General features: G+C 34.9%; 1 protein-coding gene and 1 long non-coding RNA gene across 3 annotated transcripts in view; one reads left to right on the top strand and one right to left on the bottom strand.

Annotated features, from left to right (window-relative positions):
* samd12 (sterile alpha motif domain containing 12) overlaps positions 1-18,277 on the bottom strand; it is a 156,935-nt gene that overhangs the window by 44,983 nt on the left and 93,675 nt on the right. The window lies entirely within an intron of this gene.
* LOC118599399 overlaps positions 17,120-18,277 on the top strand; it is a 5,684-nt gene continuing 4,526 nt past the window's right edge. Inside the window, exon 1 of the long non-coding RNA XR_004948733.1 lies at positions 17,120-18,220. This is a non-coding gene — a long non-coding RNA (uncharacterized LOC118599399). The remainder of the gene's footprint in view (positions 18,221-18,277) is intronic.

Raw genomic sequence — 18,277 nt, 5'->3', positions numbered from 1 at the left:
GGTTATTCTGACTAATAGTATGACTGAATAAAATAGGTTTATTTTTCTATAGAATTCTATGGCATTTTGGCTTCTTGGAGCCACTTCCTGTTTGAAACATCAGGAGGGAGGAGTCACTCAGTCCAATTTTAATATACAGTCAAACGATTTTGATGCAGATCAGAAAATGTTGCTGTTCCTAAAAGAAATACTGAGGGAAGAATTTATCCTTTAATTCCACCAAAACGTTCTGTGATCTGATTGGTTGAACTCTTTAGATCAGATTCTATTAAAAACCTTAAAATTAAGTTACATTTTTAATTTAATAGATATCTGAATTAAAAAAAGGCTTGAAGGTTTTGACCTTCAGTCTTTAAAATTAACAATAAAGATTTTTTCATTTTTGGTTTGACTATAATATAAAGGAGATATTCTTAAGAAAAGCATAAATTGTCAATAAAACCAACATTTTACCTCAACATTGACAGAAAAAGAGACGATATAACAAACAAAATGAACACATTCCTCATTTTTGTTGTGTAAATTCTGAGCCAACATGCACCTCTTAGTGTGATTATTGTGTTTTCTGCTCACGTGTTACAACTGAGGTGTTTGAAATTCAGTTTTAAACTTTTTTTCACTTCATATAAACCATAAACAACACATATAACGCCTGATGTCCTCAAATAAAGATCAATTCTAGCCGAATGGAGCTCTAGAGAGGGCTTGGATGGGGCCAATTCAGGGTAAAAATAAGGTTCATTTTATATATATTTTTTTTTTATTAGATGTTAAAGCTCCTTAAAATGTCAAAACAAAACAATTTAAAGATAGTTAACGAAAAGGCTTATTAAGTCCTTTGTGCAGCTTATTGACCTCCAGAACAAGTAAATTTGCCTAATAAGATATTTAATCAATTATCATTAACTTTCTAGGTTTGGATTGAGTTCACGTCTGCAGTTTGCTGTGAATAAGGAATATTTTTATTCTTAAGTAACGTAAGTCCGTTTCTATTGCATATTAGAAGCAGATTAAAAAGAAAACGTTAACGGAAACATTTTATTGTCAGAATAAATTGAAGATGCACCGTAGTAAAAGAACTTCATTCCTGCAGCTGCTTTTTTTGTGAATTATTGATTATGAATTTAAAGAACATCCTTGCCTTGAATCCTATATTAGTTCAACATTTGCACATTGCATTTACCGATCAGGCGGAGCTTTTACATTATGCATTCGATGGGGGGAATATTTGACCCGAGGCTTTCCGGAGGGAGCAGGAGAAGAATCCTGTTCCTACGGAGAGGAGGATGTTTGGAGAAGATCTTTTTCTCCTGTTATGGTCACTGGAAGGTTCGTTAGCATCAAGGTGGACTCGCGACAAACCTGCAGCTAGCGCCTGGTCGTGAAAGCGCCGCGGAACTGAATCAGCTTCCATTCTGCACCTCTTGTTAGCTTATGGTTCCGGCCGTGCAGCGGATCGTTTTGGTGTCTGGTCTATTTTGAGCATCAATTCTGGCAGGAAGTTACAAGAGAAAATTCAATTTATTTTCAAAATATAACCAATTTTTCACAACAAAACACGAAGTTGATAAATGCGATCATGAACCGAGTGTAACTTGGAGAAAACGAAGCTGAAATCAGGTCACTATTCGATTCCATTCTTTTGATTCTTCAATTCAATTTTAAGTTTACAAATTTATACACATTTGTTTAGAAATACATTAAAAATCTACTATTAAATCTGAATATATTTATTTTAAGTGTTACATGGATTCTCAAACGGAGAATAATTGTTCTGCTTCTCCTGGAGGACGTTTCAGTTTGTCCACTAGGTGGCGACTGCACTGTAGAAGTACACCTCATCCAAGAAGAAGACGAAAAGGGGAAAAAAAACAACGTTTTAGACCACAAATAGGTACTTTGAAAATTATTTCCTTAAAAGAGTTTGGACAATTAATGCCTCTAAGTAAATAAATATGTTAATTTAGATGTATTTTTTGGGTCAACTGAGCGTTAGCATTAGCCGTCCTATGGGAAATTCTATAGAACGTTAGCATCAAGCTAGCGGACTTTAGCTTTGTGCTAAATTGATTTATGTCTTTGGTGAATCGATTATTGATCTGTTAAGCTTAAATCGATTCAAATCAATCGATTTTTTTCAACCCAGCCCTAAAACAAACTGCTCAGTGGAAGCGAGGCTTAAACGAGGTTTTAAACCGACAAATGGTTCTCGAGTGTTCTGTGTCTGCAGCTCACCACTCCCTCAGCGTATGGGTCAATGCAGAGAACAACTTTCCAATACCTTCGTGTTTGAGAGCTTATGGAGCTTTTTCCTTAAACCTAAAAGATTTTCCTATTAATGAACTTTGTTAATAAGAAAATAAAACATTTTGTCTTCAAACGAGGGTCGATTTACGTTCTTAAGATTCAGTTTTTGCATCACTGGGAAAATCTGAGGCATTAAATAGGTTAAATAAATTAGATATATGTTTTTTATAATTAAAATGTTCTATTTATTTTTCCTTTTTCAAATTTTTTTTAAACTGTAGTCTCATTTCCTGTTTTTTTTACATGGAATTTTCTCCTTTTTCTTTGAACTTAAGTCACAAACATAAGTTTAATGAGGAATCTTTGTTTGGCTCCAACTGCAGGATGAAACAGGTAAAAACAAAGATGGCGGATGATGCATTTGCGGTTTGCTCTGCTCCTGCTGCAGTCCTTTTCCTCTCTGTCCAGCTCTGGAGACATGCATCAGCTGTTCCTGAAACTTCTAATTTGCTGCAACCAAAGACGAGATGGTCATTTACATTTTAAAATACGACCAAATTTAGCTTTCCTTCAATAAAAAACACCAGCTCATACTATCTATCTGCTTCTACGCTCTTCTGTCCTCTTGGTTTCCTGACAGTTTGTTAAACAGCAGCAGAAGTCCATCGCACTGCTTACTAAATTATTCAGCATAATATGGTCTCAGCTGCTACTACAGACGGTCAAATCTTTATTTCTCATCCTCCAAAACATATAAACAACATGTGGATTTTGTTTAGCTTAATATTTTTTCCCAGAAATGAGTCAATAAAAAGAACGGACAGATGTAAGAAAGGATTTCTGGAGCATCGCTGCGCCTCCTTCAGAGGAGGATCACAGCTCCTGCGTCCTCCAGCGAGACTCCTCCCCCAACGTGACCCCAGACTCACCTCAGGGTGGAGGGAAAAGAACTTTTCCTTGTAAGACAAATCAAATATTTACGGCTGAAGTTTGTCAGACACGTCCTGCAACACAAACCGCACTCACATGAGCGCTGCAGAGGTGCAAGCATCTCCACTTATGTAAAGAGCCTTTAGCTAAAGCACTTCGTGTGTGGAAGAGTCGACATTATTATGCAAAAACAGGCAGAAATTCATTCATTCAGTCTAAAACCTTAAAATAACCTGGAATAAGGAAGTATTTCATAATAAACTGGGTTCTTTTGTACTCTAAAAAGAGTACAACTAAGGAGTCAAATACTAATTTTAATTAAAAAAACACAAATGCAAGAGAAGTTCCAGAGCTGATTTATTGTGATAAAAGGTCTGAGATTTCGGTAAACTGAGCTTTAATCAAGACCAACAGATTGGTGAGTTTGTTTAGTCGATAACTGACAATCACAGAAACATGTAAAGTTTACAACCAAATGAGCCCATATATGCTGAAATTTGGCTTATAACACCACATTCTATATCCATGTCACAATTTCTGATTTTATTTCAGAAATAAAAATTATAAGCGACTGGGTTTACATGGGCGGAATTATTGAAATGACACCAATAAAATGGAATTCACAATTTCTTTTTGTTACTTTTTTCAGTTGATTTGTGTTTTTAAATAATTACTATATACTAACAGCTCAGAAAAACCTAAATACCTACTAATATTAAAGACAAAAAACAATTAATTTTTGTCTGGAAAAATATATATTTATTTTGATTGTCTAGGAAAAAATGCACATTTATTTTGTTGACATTTTGTTAAAGGGAATCAATCGATCTGAACGGATCTAATCTTAATAGATCAAGAATCGATCCATACAAGCAAAGATCGATCTCATAATGCTAAAGTGCGCTAGCTTGATGGTAACATATGACGGAACTTCCCATAGGACTGCTAATGCTAATGCTCGGTTGATCTAAACAGACAGTGCTAAAACCTGCTAGCTTGATGCTAACTTATAAAAGGATTTCCCATAGGACGGTTAATGTTAACTCTCGGTTGATCTGAAAATACATTTTTGACTAAATGAACATTTTTATAAACTCACAGGCAAAAGGAAACATTTTTTAAAGTAACCTTTAGTAGTCTAAAATATCGCTTTTTGATCAAACTTTTTTCTTCTTCTGGAATAAGACGTAATACTGTAGCGCGATCGCCACCTAGTGGCCAAACTGAAACGTCCTCAGAAGAAGACGAACAATTCTCTGTTTTCATGTAACACTGTATCAGATTAATATGAATATCTTAAAAACATAGATAATAGTTAATACTTAATAGTTAGTGTTAATAGTTAATACATAGAATTCTAAAGAATTTGTTTAAATGTGTAAATTCAAAACTGAATTGAATTGAGAAAGAATTTAAAAAAAATCAGACTCAAATAGATTAGGGAAATTATTGGTGATAAAAGAGAATTGTTTAAATTTTAACAGTAATTTTTTTAACTGTTTCACCTTTTGTAGTCTATGGGGCTTTGTGCAGTTCAATATATATAAATAAAACGACACTAGAATAATACAGAATAAATTATTAAAGGTAAAATTATTTTAATGTTGGGAAAAAAAGTGTTTTAGGACCTTAAGGTTTAAAATAATCCACATAAAAACGCTAAAAATGCTTTAAATTCAATTCAAAATGGATGATAATTATAAAAAACAAGAGCAAAAATGTAAAAGACAAAGGACTGTTCTCATTCTCCCTCACTAATGGGGGTTTATTTTTACTTCCTGCCAGAGAATGCTGACTCAATCCAAATTCTGCAGGTTTTTTCCCCGGTGCCTCATGAAACCGATTTATCTTTTCACTGCTGAACGGTGAAACACTTGAGGTGCACAAAAGTAGCCGAGTGTCAAACAACGTCCCGCTAGAATCCAACCACCCACCAGCGCTTCATCTCCAAGACTGAAGCTCACGCAGCGGAGATCAGGAAAAGCGTCCGCTCAGCACGACCTCAGTGTCATTTTTGATAGATCGCAGACATTTTAGGGGGTACAGTTCATCAGCCTTCAATTGTATGGATAATTAATTTTTTTTAGTAGTTTTTCCTTCCAAAATTAAGTGTGGAGTTCCCCAGGGAAGCTGTCTTAGACCTCTATGGTTCTGTTTTATTAATTTGCCCCCTTTTTCTTTAAAGTAAATTAATTATAGTAATGTAAGCGTGTATGCTGATGATTTATTTTGCATTACACCTTATGAGTTTACACCAGTCTGAAAGCACCAAACTGCACCTGCACAGGCTGTCTGTTGAAGGTCAGCGCGGAGCCAAAGGTCAGGCGGGATGATGAGCACCTGAAGCCGCGGCTTCCCGCCGTCCCTCGGGCTTCAGAAAGTCAACACATTTAAACTGTGTTTGCCTGCTGCACCGCCTCTTCTTCCAATAAGTCCCCGTTAATACTTTTTTACTTTAATATGAAACCAGGCTTTAGCCGGGGACAAGCAGCCAGAGAAACAGCAAGGGATATCCGCTCAATATCTTTGTCAGATAGTATTGTAATTGTGTGGGGCGAAGGGTGGCAGCGGCAGATCGCCTCGGTTTGGATATTGCCTGCTTAGATTTCCCACGAGTCTGATGCAAGGTACCGAGTCTCTCCTAGTCGCTTTCTTTTACACATCCGCCGCCTGCCCCCTCACCTCTCCATCGCTCCTCCGACCGGCGTTTTTTTTTAAGACGAGAAAATGAGTTTGCTCATATGCAGGAGCCGCGCTCCGGCGAGCGGCAGAGGAAACCGGCGCCGAGGAAAGCTTTTTCTGATGTTGTGTTTTCTATGTTTGCTAAAGTCGGGTGAGCGGCTGGTCAAGGTTAGACCAGCCGCTCTGAAAAAAAAAAAATAAATCCTGGGAAAGGAAGGAAAAAATATCCATCATTCATTTTCCAAACTCGTTTAATCCCTTATGGCTCATGTGTCAAAGTCAAGGCCCGGGGGCCGGATCCGGCCCTCCAGATCATTTTATTTTATTGTTATTAATGACCCGATGGTATCTTGTGCTCATTTCTAACTTGTATAATTTTGACAAAATATATTTTTATAGAGAGTAAAATATTGAAAGTTATTTAAGGTTTAATTTGATTTATTCTGGAATAATATTCCTGCCTTTCTATAATTTGTAATTATGTTCAAAAGTTATGGCTTTAAAGTTTTAAAAATTGGCATTCTGATAGATTTTTGGACTATTTTAGCATTTACTAGTCTGAATTCCCCCCTAACTACTAAAAAACTATATAGTGCTCAGGATTTTAAAGGTAATTCAAACATGATGTTCACTACTTTTCTTTCGTTTTTCTAAACACCAGATATGACGTCATTGATTTCGCGAAGTGAAAATCTACTAAAAACGAACATTTCAGGACGTTTATTTATGACTCCACTGTTCTGATGGTGAAAATGTGGATGGTTTATTTAAATATTACATTTAAACAAGCTTTTTTGTTCGAGATTGTTTGACCGCAATGCATTGTGGTCTATATCCGCTAATCTAGTGACCATCGATGTACGCTAGTTTTTCGTGAATACTTCTGGGACTTCTGCGATTTTGGAATTAGTGGATTCAGACAGCACTAGAAAAAGGCGACCGCACTATATAGTGATTAAGGGGGAATTCAGACACAACCTAAGATTTTTTAGATTTTGGAGTTTAATATTTCAGCTACATGCTAACCGTTTTGGCTAATTTAGGCTTTTTTTTTGTTTTGTTTTTTAGACTGTTTTGGACTTTCGCTAATATTTCGGGTACATTTTAACTGTCTTACCTAATTTAGGCTTTTCTAAAAGTTTTTAGGCTGTTTTTAGGAAATAGGCTAATATTTACACGCTAACATTTTTGGCCAATTTAGGCTTTTTTCCGTTTTTTAGGATATTTTAAAGTTTAGCTATTTTTCAGCTACTTGCTAGTTGTTTCGGCTAACCCTTTTTTTAGGCTATTTTGGCATTTAGCTAAAATTCTAAATAATTTTCAATATTTTACTCTGCATAAAAATATAAATTGTGAAATTGTATAATTTGGAAATAAGTGCAAGATAACATCGGGCCATTAAAAACAGTAACATAAAATGATCTGGAGGGCCGGATAGAATTTCCCTCCGGGCTGGATCCGGCCCCCGGGCCTTGACTTTGACACATGATCTAAGGTTATTTCTCCCAACAGTTCTGAGACAAATTTCTAATGAACTCCTGCGCTCTCCCCTCCTTGAACCGCCACCTTAACGTGGTGGAGGGGTTTGAGTGCTTGAGTGATCTCAGGAGTTATGCTGTCAGGGGCTTTTGCCCCTGGTAGGGTCTCCCATGGCAGACAGGTCCTGAGTGACGAGCCAGACAAAGAGCCATTCAAAATCCCCTTTATGAGTGTCAATACCAGAGATACCGCTACGTCGCCCAGTTTGGCGTCACTGGGGCCCCACCCTGGAGCCAGGCCTGGGGTTGGGGCTCGGAGGCGAGCGCCTGGTGGTCGGGGCTCCTCCCACGGGCCCTGGTCGGGTCCAACCCGAAGGAGCAACGTGGGATCACTCCCCAGTGGGCCCACCACCTGCAGGGGAGCTCTGAAGGGGCCGGTGCAGAAACTATGTCTTCAAAAATGGCAGGTTTACTTTTTTTAAGCGTTGATTATCAACTATTAATGGACACCCTGCAGCCAATCAGATTCCAGTATTCACTGATGTTCAAGTAAAGCTACTGAGCAACTTTCAAACGATGACAACTTCCCTTTTTAACCTTAATAAAACACAAACTTACATTTATAGCATATTTTTTAAGATTTCCTAAGAGAAATGTTTGTCATCTGATGATCTAAGAAAAAGATGGGAAATGGAAAATCCAGAGACACCTGGAATCGATCCGCACTCACACCCACAGCTCTCACATCGTTGCTGTCCTCTCTCTTCCTTCACACTCGGCTTTAAAGGCCGACGGCATCACCTTCTGCAGACGTTTTCCAACCGGCCATAAAGGAAAGAACGGATTTAAAGGCCCAAACGTTGACAGGAAGAGGGAGGCGGCGGAGACGAGAGGAACATGAAAAAGAAGGTGTGGGAGGGCTCTGACGTGTCATCTCCTGTTTTTCTCCTAAGACAGCTTCTGAGGAACTTTCGGAACTATGGAGGTGATTAATAACTCAAACTTTTACTTTTGGACCAACAGATTTGTGAAAAGGTCATTTTTTTAAGGCCTTCGATGCTTTACGTGATAAAGCCACCACACATAAGGAGACAGACGCGGCGTCTTATCTGCGTGCATCATCTCCACGTGTGCGCAGGAACACGGTGACAACATCTCGACGGGAAAGTGTTGACTGTGATGACCTTTGAAGTACCGGCCTGACATTTCCCCACTGTTCCCATGCGATGGTAAACACAGATGAAGACAATAACAGCTGATGATCATCACCATTTATCTCCCCGTGAAGCTCCTGTCATCTGCTCGGCCCATTTATCACACATATTGCATTCTTTTATGCTGTAGAAGAAGGCTTTGAAAAGTTTACCAACTCTTTTTTTAATTTAGGCTGAATCAAAAACAGAGGTAAAGATGTTTCTCCATCTGTTCAGTAAAGATGTACAGGAGGTTACAACCAGAAACCAGTAAGTTTATTTGTAATGATCATTAGGATGTATATTTAAAGTATAAACTATAGTTCTTGCAAAATATGTACAAGGAAATGTATGTTTCATTATAGTTTTTAAATTAAATGTAATATATTTCAATATTTGTCCCTTTAAATATAACCATAATAGCATTAACTAGTGATATTTTTGTATTATTATAACTGTTTTGAGTATAATTGTTGGTAATTGTATCATAATAATCAATATTATTACAGTCACAATTTATTTACTTGTTTATTTCTTATTTACTCATTTTTATACACATTCTACCATTTTCCTGTTTTGTCTGTCACCTGGATTTTACGGTATACGTACACTTTTGTATTTAATCATTTATTTTTTTAGACATGTTCGCCAAAAGGTTGAAACCTATTAATAGGCACATTCTAAAATTACTAAAATCACAGTTTTCATGTAAAACATACCAAATAAATATATTAAAACAGTAAAAACAACAAAATTAATTGTTTAAAAGTTTTCATCAGTAAGAAAGTCAAGATGAAGACAGGAAGAGATTAGATTAAATTATTGCGTTAATGGTGATAACTAAATGCACACATTTCATTGCATTATTTCTATTATTATTATTATTATTTTTAATTGCGTTAATCTCATTTCTGCGTCAGATGGTAGATTTCCTCAGTGCGACTGTTCATGTCTGATAATGCACACCTGGAAGGGGATTATCGCATGGTCGTTTACAGAAAAATAAATATGTATTCAATCCATGTTATATTTTTAACATTAGACTGTTTTTTCACTAAAAGTACAAAAAACTACCATGTGAATACCCTGCAAGTACCAAGTAAGTACAAAAAAGTACAATTTTAAGTAAGTATCCGGTAAGTACAAAAAAGTAGTGTGTGAACACAATGTAAATACCCTGAGAGTAAACTTAAATACAAAAAGTACCATGCAAATACCCTGTAAGTATATAGTAAGTACAAAAAAGTACCAAGTAAATACCCTGTAAGTACCCAGTAAGTAAAAAAATGCAATGTAAATACCCTGCAATTACCCAGTAAGTACCAAAAAAGTACCATGTAAACACAATGTAACTACCCTGAGAGTATACAGTAAATACAAAAAGTACCATGTAAGTACAAAAAAGTACCATGCAAATACCCTGTAAGTATATAGTAAGTACAAAAAAGTACCAAGTAAACACAATGTAAATACCCTGAGAGTATACAGTAAATACAAAAAGCACCATGTAAGTACCAATTAAGTACAAGAAAGTACCATGCAAATAGCCTGTAAGTATAAAGTAAGTACAAAAAACTATCATGTAAATACATTGTAAATACCCTGTAAGTATACAGTAAGTACAAAAAAGTACCAAGTAAATACCCTGTAAGTACCCAGTAAGTAAAAAAATACAATGTAAATACCCTGCAATTACCCAGTAAGTACAAAAAAGTACCATGTAAATACCCTGTAAGTATAAAGTAAGTACAAAAAAGTACCATTTGAAATACTCTGTAAAGATCCGGTAAGTACAGAAAAGTACCATGTAAACACAGTACATACCTTGTAAGTATACAGTAAGTACAAAAAGTACCATGTAGGTACCAAGTAAGTACCAAGTACCAACTTTTAGTATGAAAAATACAGTAAGTTCCCCTGACTCAAACACATAGAATAAACTAAAATACAATAAAACAGTTGATAAAGACTATATTATTGAGGTAAAAAAAAGCATATATATATATACACAATATTTTATTCATACTTAGTACAGTTAGTTATTTATTTGATTTAAAACTACCTTATGGTTTTCTGAGAAATGTAACATTTTATTTAAAGTATTCCTTTTCTGTTATATTAAGTGCTGAGCTCATGGCAAACATTTCAAGACGGCGTCCAGCTGAGAATGTCAGCAGAACCTTCTGACCAGTTGAAGTCGACAATAAAAAAACTTACCAAAAAACCCTCTTATAATGACGAGCCGGCAGGAGGTTACTGAAGGGTGTTTTAATAATTATCACGGCCAATATGTCACATTTTGAAGCAGAGTTTTGAAGGATTGTTCCCTCAGGGTTAGAAAATCTGCTGAGGTTCTTCAGAAAAGAAACGGGAAGATTTCTCACCAGAGCGAACCTTTCCATCAACCAAGTTAATGGAAAAAGTCTTAAAAATGTTTAAGGAAAATACAGCATCATTTTTCCTGTAATGATTTAATTTCTTAATCTAAGCCTAAATACAAAGCAGATCCCTCCACAGCCCTGAGACGGATCACAAATGTCTGAGGATAGAAGATGGAACAGTTTGACTAGACTTCAGTGCCATCAGTTGTATGGATAATTCATTTTTTTAAAGTAGTTTTTCCTTCCAAAATTAAATGTGGAGTTCCCCAGGGAAGCTGTCTTGGACCTCTACGGTTCTGTTTTGAAATGTAATGCTTGTATGCTGATGATATAACGATTTATTTTGCATTACACATTATAAGTCTACAACAGTCTGAGCTAAAACTAGTGATGGATTTGACTTGTAAAACTTGAAGCTGCCAAAAGATCAGAATTATTCTAAATAAATTGCAAATGTTTCGCTTTTTGCTGATTTAATTGTAAAAGTCAGTCTTTAATTTGCTTACTAAGACAAACGGGTGGAAACATGAAGGCTTATCTCAAACACATTTTTTTTCTAACACTTTTGAAAAATTGGATTATAAACATGAGGATGGCATAACATTTTTATCGGGTTTAAATCTCTTCCACTTTTTTTTTTTTTTACACTCAAAATATGAGTTCTGGGTTTTGAAACGTCTTCGGTAGGAACATGTGGAGAACATTTCTCAAAAAGACTCACATGGACACTGAATGAGTTTATTCTTGCTTTAATAACAGATAAATGTTACTATTTATGTATCTATTACAGGTTGTGATTTACTTAAAACACTCAAACTGACGAGAGCCGATTCACCTGGTGAATTTCTTAGTGCGTCTGCTGTGCTGCACAAGATGATTAACAATACAATTTCCTTTGCTGAGTTGTTTCAGAAGCAATTTTTGTTGTTGTTGAGAACCACAATAGACGACTTTTGTTTCACACAGTACAATTATAGCAGGCAGCAGTGGATGCGCTTTATTTTTATTGAATTTTTGCGTCAGTGCATAAAAAAGCTTTTTTTTTTAGAGGAAACTTTTAAAATTGAAGCAAATTGTTAAAGGAAACCCAAAGACAGGATAGAATATTGTTATCATTTCACGACTGAAATAACTTTTGGATAAAAATAAATGACATAAACGTCAATCTGGATTAAAACTCCCATAGTGAGTAGTTTGAAGGTGAGGTGTTTAACAAACAGTTAGTTAATGTTTTGTTTTTTTTACTGAACAGGTTTTAAAGCACATATTTAAAAGCCTACATGACTCATTATGATGATAATACCCATTTATCTCTGTACGAGCGCCTTTCAGGTAATGCAAGGACACTGAGCAAAAAGGACAGGCAGCACACAAAAACGCTAGAGAAAAATATACAATAAATAACACATTAAAAAATCACATATTTCAAAACAACAGTACTTAATACAAAGAACAAACTGTGATGATTTAAATGTGTTCAGACGTAAATAAAAGAAGGGAAGCAAAAGTGTGGCAGCAAAGTCCCTGAAGGTTTTTCTTTATCTTTTTTTATGATGATGAGACAAACGGAGAACATTAGGATCATTTAAGTAGATTTAAGAGAGACGTTTGAACTGATATGAGGGAGGGACGCTGAGGAGGATCTTAAAGACATTCAAGAGCTGTTTATATTCTATTCTGGATTTGAGTGGAAGTCAGAGGAGTTCCTGAAAGACGTGATAGAGCGAGGATGGACGATTGCTTAGAACTGTGGTCCCCAACCCTCAGGCTCCGGACCGGTACTGGTCCGTTAGTCAGTTAGTACTGGGCAGCCAACAGAAAAAAGAAATACATACGCCAACTTAAATTATTTCCATTTAGTTTATTTTATGATCCTGAGGGAAGTTTTACTTTGGAAAACTTCCAGATTCTGTTCACAACATCCGTCTTGGTAACATGGCTTAAAGCAGCCACCTGGATTGCTAAGCTAGTAGTCAAAAGCTAACAAACACCAAATGATAAAAGTTGTGTCAGGAAGATCCAGTGACAAAACCGAAGAAGAGCCTTCAACTTCAGAGAACAATAAATCAGCTGTTTACAGACAAACCAGAAGTCTTCCTCGATACAGAATTATTGAGACAGTTGTTCTCATGTACCACAATGTTCTACATCCTAATAATGACAGACTCTCCACTCTTTCACACACGCAGATAATAAAGTTGGAGACATGATGAATTTATATTATATTTAGAAAATACCACTTTTACGACGGTTGTGTCATTTTATTTTGCTTTATTTATCCATACCACCTTAAAAGTTGTTTATAACTGAAGCTAGCGTCCGGTTGTTAGCCTCCACTACGACGTTAAAGCGAAAATCTTCATCACAAGACAAAATATATTCAATCTGTTTGTCCTGTAAGATAATCAGGGTATGGATTAGTGTTAAAATGGCACTGCAGGGATAAAAAAACATGTAATGTTTCCTGTATGAAATATTTTCAAAATAAGTAACTGTTTCATTGAGTCTTCATCATCTGTACAAAAAAAAATCTACTATTATTTTTAGACTTTTTTTAAAACTAAATTTCTTGTAGGAGTATTTTATATTGAAAATATAATTTCAGAAACTAGAAGCTTAAAAATGCCAATTTTGAACCGATCCATGAAAATATTGCCTACATTAAACCTGTCTGTGGCCACTGACTTAGAACACTTAAATTACAGGAGGAGAGGACATCCAGGTTAACGTCTTTAGTAGGGGTGTGTATTGGCAAGAGTTTGGTGATACAATACACATCACAATACTTAGCTCACAATATGTATTGTTAGCCATGTATCGCGATATAATACATATCACGATACATGGCTCACAATACGATATGTATTGTTAGCCATGTATTATGATATAATACATATCACGATACATTCCTCAAAATATGTATTTTTAGCCAAATATCGTGATATAATGCATATCACGACACATGGCTCACAATACGATATATATTGTTAGCCATGTATTATGATATAATACATATCATGATACATTGCTCACGATATGTATTGTTAGCCAAATATCATGATATAATGCATATCACAATACATGGCTCACAATATGATACTTATTGTGATATATCACAAGATATCACGATACATATCATATCTTGAGCAATGAATTGCGATATGATACATATCGCAATTCATTGTTCACGACATATGTATTGTTAGCCATGTACCACAATATAATACATATTGCGATACATGGCTCACGATATAATATGTATCGTGATATATCTCGTGGTATACCGAAGACTGTATCAGAGCATTTTTATTAGAGTATTACTTAGAAAAAACTCAATGTGAGTATCATAGTAAAAAAAAAAAAAAAAAGTGAAATTTCTGATGCTTTTCTTTTGGTAAATTAAGGAATATTTGCTCTTATCGAGAACAGTAAATATTGTCTGATTTCCACAACAAAATGTTTTTAGTATAAGGAAAAAAAATAGAATGAATGTTTTCTAACCAATAATGTTCTAAAAGTATGATTTAGGAAATAGAGTGAAGTTTATTTTCAACATCACTAAATGTAGCTTATCCAGTACTAGCTGTCGGGGGATTCGGTGGAAAACAAAAGGGCGCTCATAAATAATTGATTTAATATCACCTTCTTAGCATTTAAATCGATACAAGTATCGCCAGATGAAGTATCACGATATATCGCCAAATCGATTTTTTCCTGCACTTCTAATCTTTGGTATTCTCACTCAACTTTAAAGGGCTTAAAGCAGAACATTGAAAACTGAAACGTTCAGATACGTTTCAGTTTTCAATCATAGAAAAAACGACTAATTCCCACAGATGGAAAATTCAGGCCAACAGCTGGAGATGAGGATTTCTGGGTGACTGAGTTTCTGGTGAGTCCACAGGAGAACGCCCTGATCAACAATGACTCACCCACACCCACATGTCTGCAACCTTCGTCCTGACATGTTCCAGTGTGACAGGAAGGTATTGTAGTCTCATGTAAACCTTCCACGTTATCCAGCGTCATGTAGGTGTGAAAACACACCAGATCTGGCAGAGGAGTTGGGCTTTTCTTCCAATCGATATGAAACTTCCACAAGCGCTACCTGTTGTTAGGAGATATTTCCCATCAGATCAGGAGGTAAACCTCCCAGCTAACCTCATGTGGGAGCCAGAGGATGCTTCAGATAAAAGCCAGCATTTATGTGTGGACTCTACTTCCAGTAATTCTTGATAGTTTAGCGTTCCGAATGTTTTCTCTGGCAAAGATAAGAACCAAAATAGCTCAATAAAAAAGATCATATCTTTAAAGTTGGGAAAAAAGCTGCTGACTTTCCAAACTACTGTTTATAAAGGCGAGCTTCACTGGGTTGAAATAGTGCCAGCGTTAGAGGGCCTCAGAAGGGAGGGGCTTCCCAGCCAGCGAGCTAATTGGCGAATAAAACTCTGGAGGAAAAGACCAAGAAATCCAGCAAACGGATGCAGCTTGATGACGGAGTATTAGGACACCGTAGAGGGAAAACAGAATATATTTGGGGATGGAGTCGTATGCACCACAGCTTTTAAAGCATAAATTTACAACCTTAGTTAGGTAAATTGTGGCTTTTATAAATTAATATTTTTAATAACTTAAGTTTAAAACTCTATTTAAATAAAAATGCTAGACAATTTTATTTTAAATATTTTGAGTTTTTTTCATAACTTTTCTATTTTATTCTCTAAAAATTTAGAGTTTTCTCACAATTTGTTACTTTATTCTATAAAACTTATTTTGTCCTCATTGCATGACTTAAGAGTTTAGACTTTTCTCATAATTTTACAACTAAATTCTAGTAAAAATGCTATTTTTTTTTTAGATAATTTTCCTCTAATTTTAAACTTTATTCAAGAAAATTGTTCAGTTTTTGTTCAACTAATTGCACAACTTTACATGAAGTTTTGACTTTTCAACTTTTTTTAAACTTTTTTGTATAATTTTGACTATTTTCTAATAATTTTACAACTTCACGCTACAAAACTTAGACTTTGTTTCTCCTAATGATTTTTTGTATAATTTCAAGTTGTTGTAATATTACAACATTTTTGTAATTTTGCAACTTCTTTGCATAATTTACTTTTTTCCTCACAATTTTACAATATTTTTCTACCTTGTTGTTTTAATTTGACTTTTTTCTTACAATTTTTATACTTTATTATAGATAAATTTGGATTTTTTTTACTTCAAATTGCACAACTTTTCTGTAAAGTTTTGAATTTTTATATTTTTATGATTATATTTTTGTATAAATGTATTTTTTCCTTAATTCTGCAACTTTTTGGTAAAATTTTGACTTTTTTGTCATTTTTTTTACAGCTTTGTTCCAGAAAAATTTCAACTGTTTTCCTTCTGATTGCAAACATTTTATGTAAATTTTTAACTTTTCTTATAATTTGATGACTTTTTCTAAACAAATTGACTTTTTTCTGTTTTTCTGTCACCTTTTTTCAATTCTTGTTTAGTTTTGACTTCTTAAATTTACGAATATATTCTTATTAAAATGATTTTTCCCTCTAATTTTGTGACTTTTTAAAATCAAACGTCGACTTTTATTCTTAAAACTTTTTGACATTATTCTAGAAAATCTTCAACTTTTTTTCTTCTAATTGCACAACTTTTTTGTATAGATTTGACTTCATATTTTGACTAAAGTCTTTAAAAAAATGTATTTTTTACTGATATTGCAACTTTTTGTAAAATGTTGACTTTTATTCTTGAAATTTTATGACTGTTCTAGAAAATTTTGACTTTTGATTTTTAAATTATTTTTTTTAACTTTGACATTTTAAGTTGCTGGACTTTCTGAAGTTTTGATTTTTGTCATTATTTTACAATTATATTCAAATTAAATTAAATTACAATCAAACCACAACTTTTCCCTCCAATTTTCCAACCTTTTCTTGTAAAATCGACTTTTTTTCTTCTAATTGTATAACTTTTTGTAGTCTTTAGTTTTTATTAACTTTACGACCGAATTCCCATAAAAAACATTTTCCTAATTTTGCGACTTTTTTTTGTCATAATTTTATTATTTTATTTTAGAAAAATATAACTTTTTTCTTCTCATTTTTCAACTCTTTTGTTTAGTTTTTAATTCTCATATTTCTCCTATATTCTTGTAAAATTACATTTCTTTCACTAATTTTGTGACTTTTCAATAAAATTTTGACTTTTATCCTCATAACATTAAGACTTTTTTTTAGACAAATGTAGACTTTTCTTCTATTTGCGCAACTTTTTTGTACAGATTTTACTTTCCTGAAAACGTTTTTTTTCCGATTTCCCTTTTTTGCATACATTTGACTGTATTCTCATTATTTTATGCCTACATTCTGGAAAACCTTTTTTTCAAAATATTGCCATTTTTATGCATAATTTTGACTTTTTCACATAAATTGAAGACCACTTTCTTATATGTTTTTTTAATATTAGCCCCAACTCTGCGTTGAGACCTGGGGACTTAAAGAAAAAAAGAAGAGCAGGAGTTCTTTCTTTCAGAATTTCCGCTGATGATTTAATGTATTCATAATGAAAAATAATATGTGCCTCATAAATATCTGCAGCAGAGACGTGGTGTCAGGTGCCCCAAGTGAGCAGAGTATATTGCCATGCCAGGTAGTAAATGTTGGGTATAGGAAAGCTTGGCCTGCCCGCCTCATTCTACGTCTTATGGCTTCACTGCGCTCATTTATACCGGTGTGCTTAAACGGTGACATACCATAACTCAACACCTTCTGCAGCACAAAAAGCTGCAACACTGCTGAGGCGGAGCCGGCTGGAGGTGGGTACGGAGCTCTGCGGAGTGCGGGGAAAGAGGGGGAAATGTGCAAAGAATTACGGAGAAAAAAAGGTGCGTGTGTGCATGTGTGTGGTACATTTGTTTTACATCCAAATGCCTTTGTTATGAGTCATTGCCTGAAGCAGAACAAATTACTGTAAATGGAGCTATTAGTGAAACATGGAGGGCGAAAGGAGGAATTCAAATTAAAGTTTAGCTTGCTGGCCACTTATTTTCCCTCCATCTGCATAATTATGGTAAGGACACCGAGTACTCGCATGTATGTGTGTGTACAGATCGGAGGAGGGGGGGTTGCTCGTACATGACCAAACATGCGGGGTCGCTCCGGGTTTCTTTGATTTGCCAAGGCTATAAACACCCAGCAAGTCGCTCTCTAGATAATCAGCAGACTCACAACAAGCCATTCTAATTATGAGGATGATGTCAAAGCGGGAGAGCAGCCAAAGCCGCAGAAGACACGATTCTAAACATGTAAGTACTCATGTTGGAGCGCAGAAATTACACCTTTATACAAACTATTTATTTAGA

The sequence above is a fragment of the Oryzias melastigma genome, linkage group LG11 (assembly GCF_002922805.2).
Source record: "Oryzias melastigma strain HK-1 linkage group LG11, ASM292280v2, whole genome shotgun sequence".
Classification (NCBI taxonomy): Eukaryota; Metazoa; Chordata; class Actinopteri; order Beloniformes; family Adrianichthyidae; genus Oryzias; species Oryzias melastigma.
The sequence above is the reverse complement of the archived record's forward strand: the minus strand, read 5'-3'. Positions and strand labels throughout refer to the sequence as shown.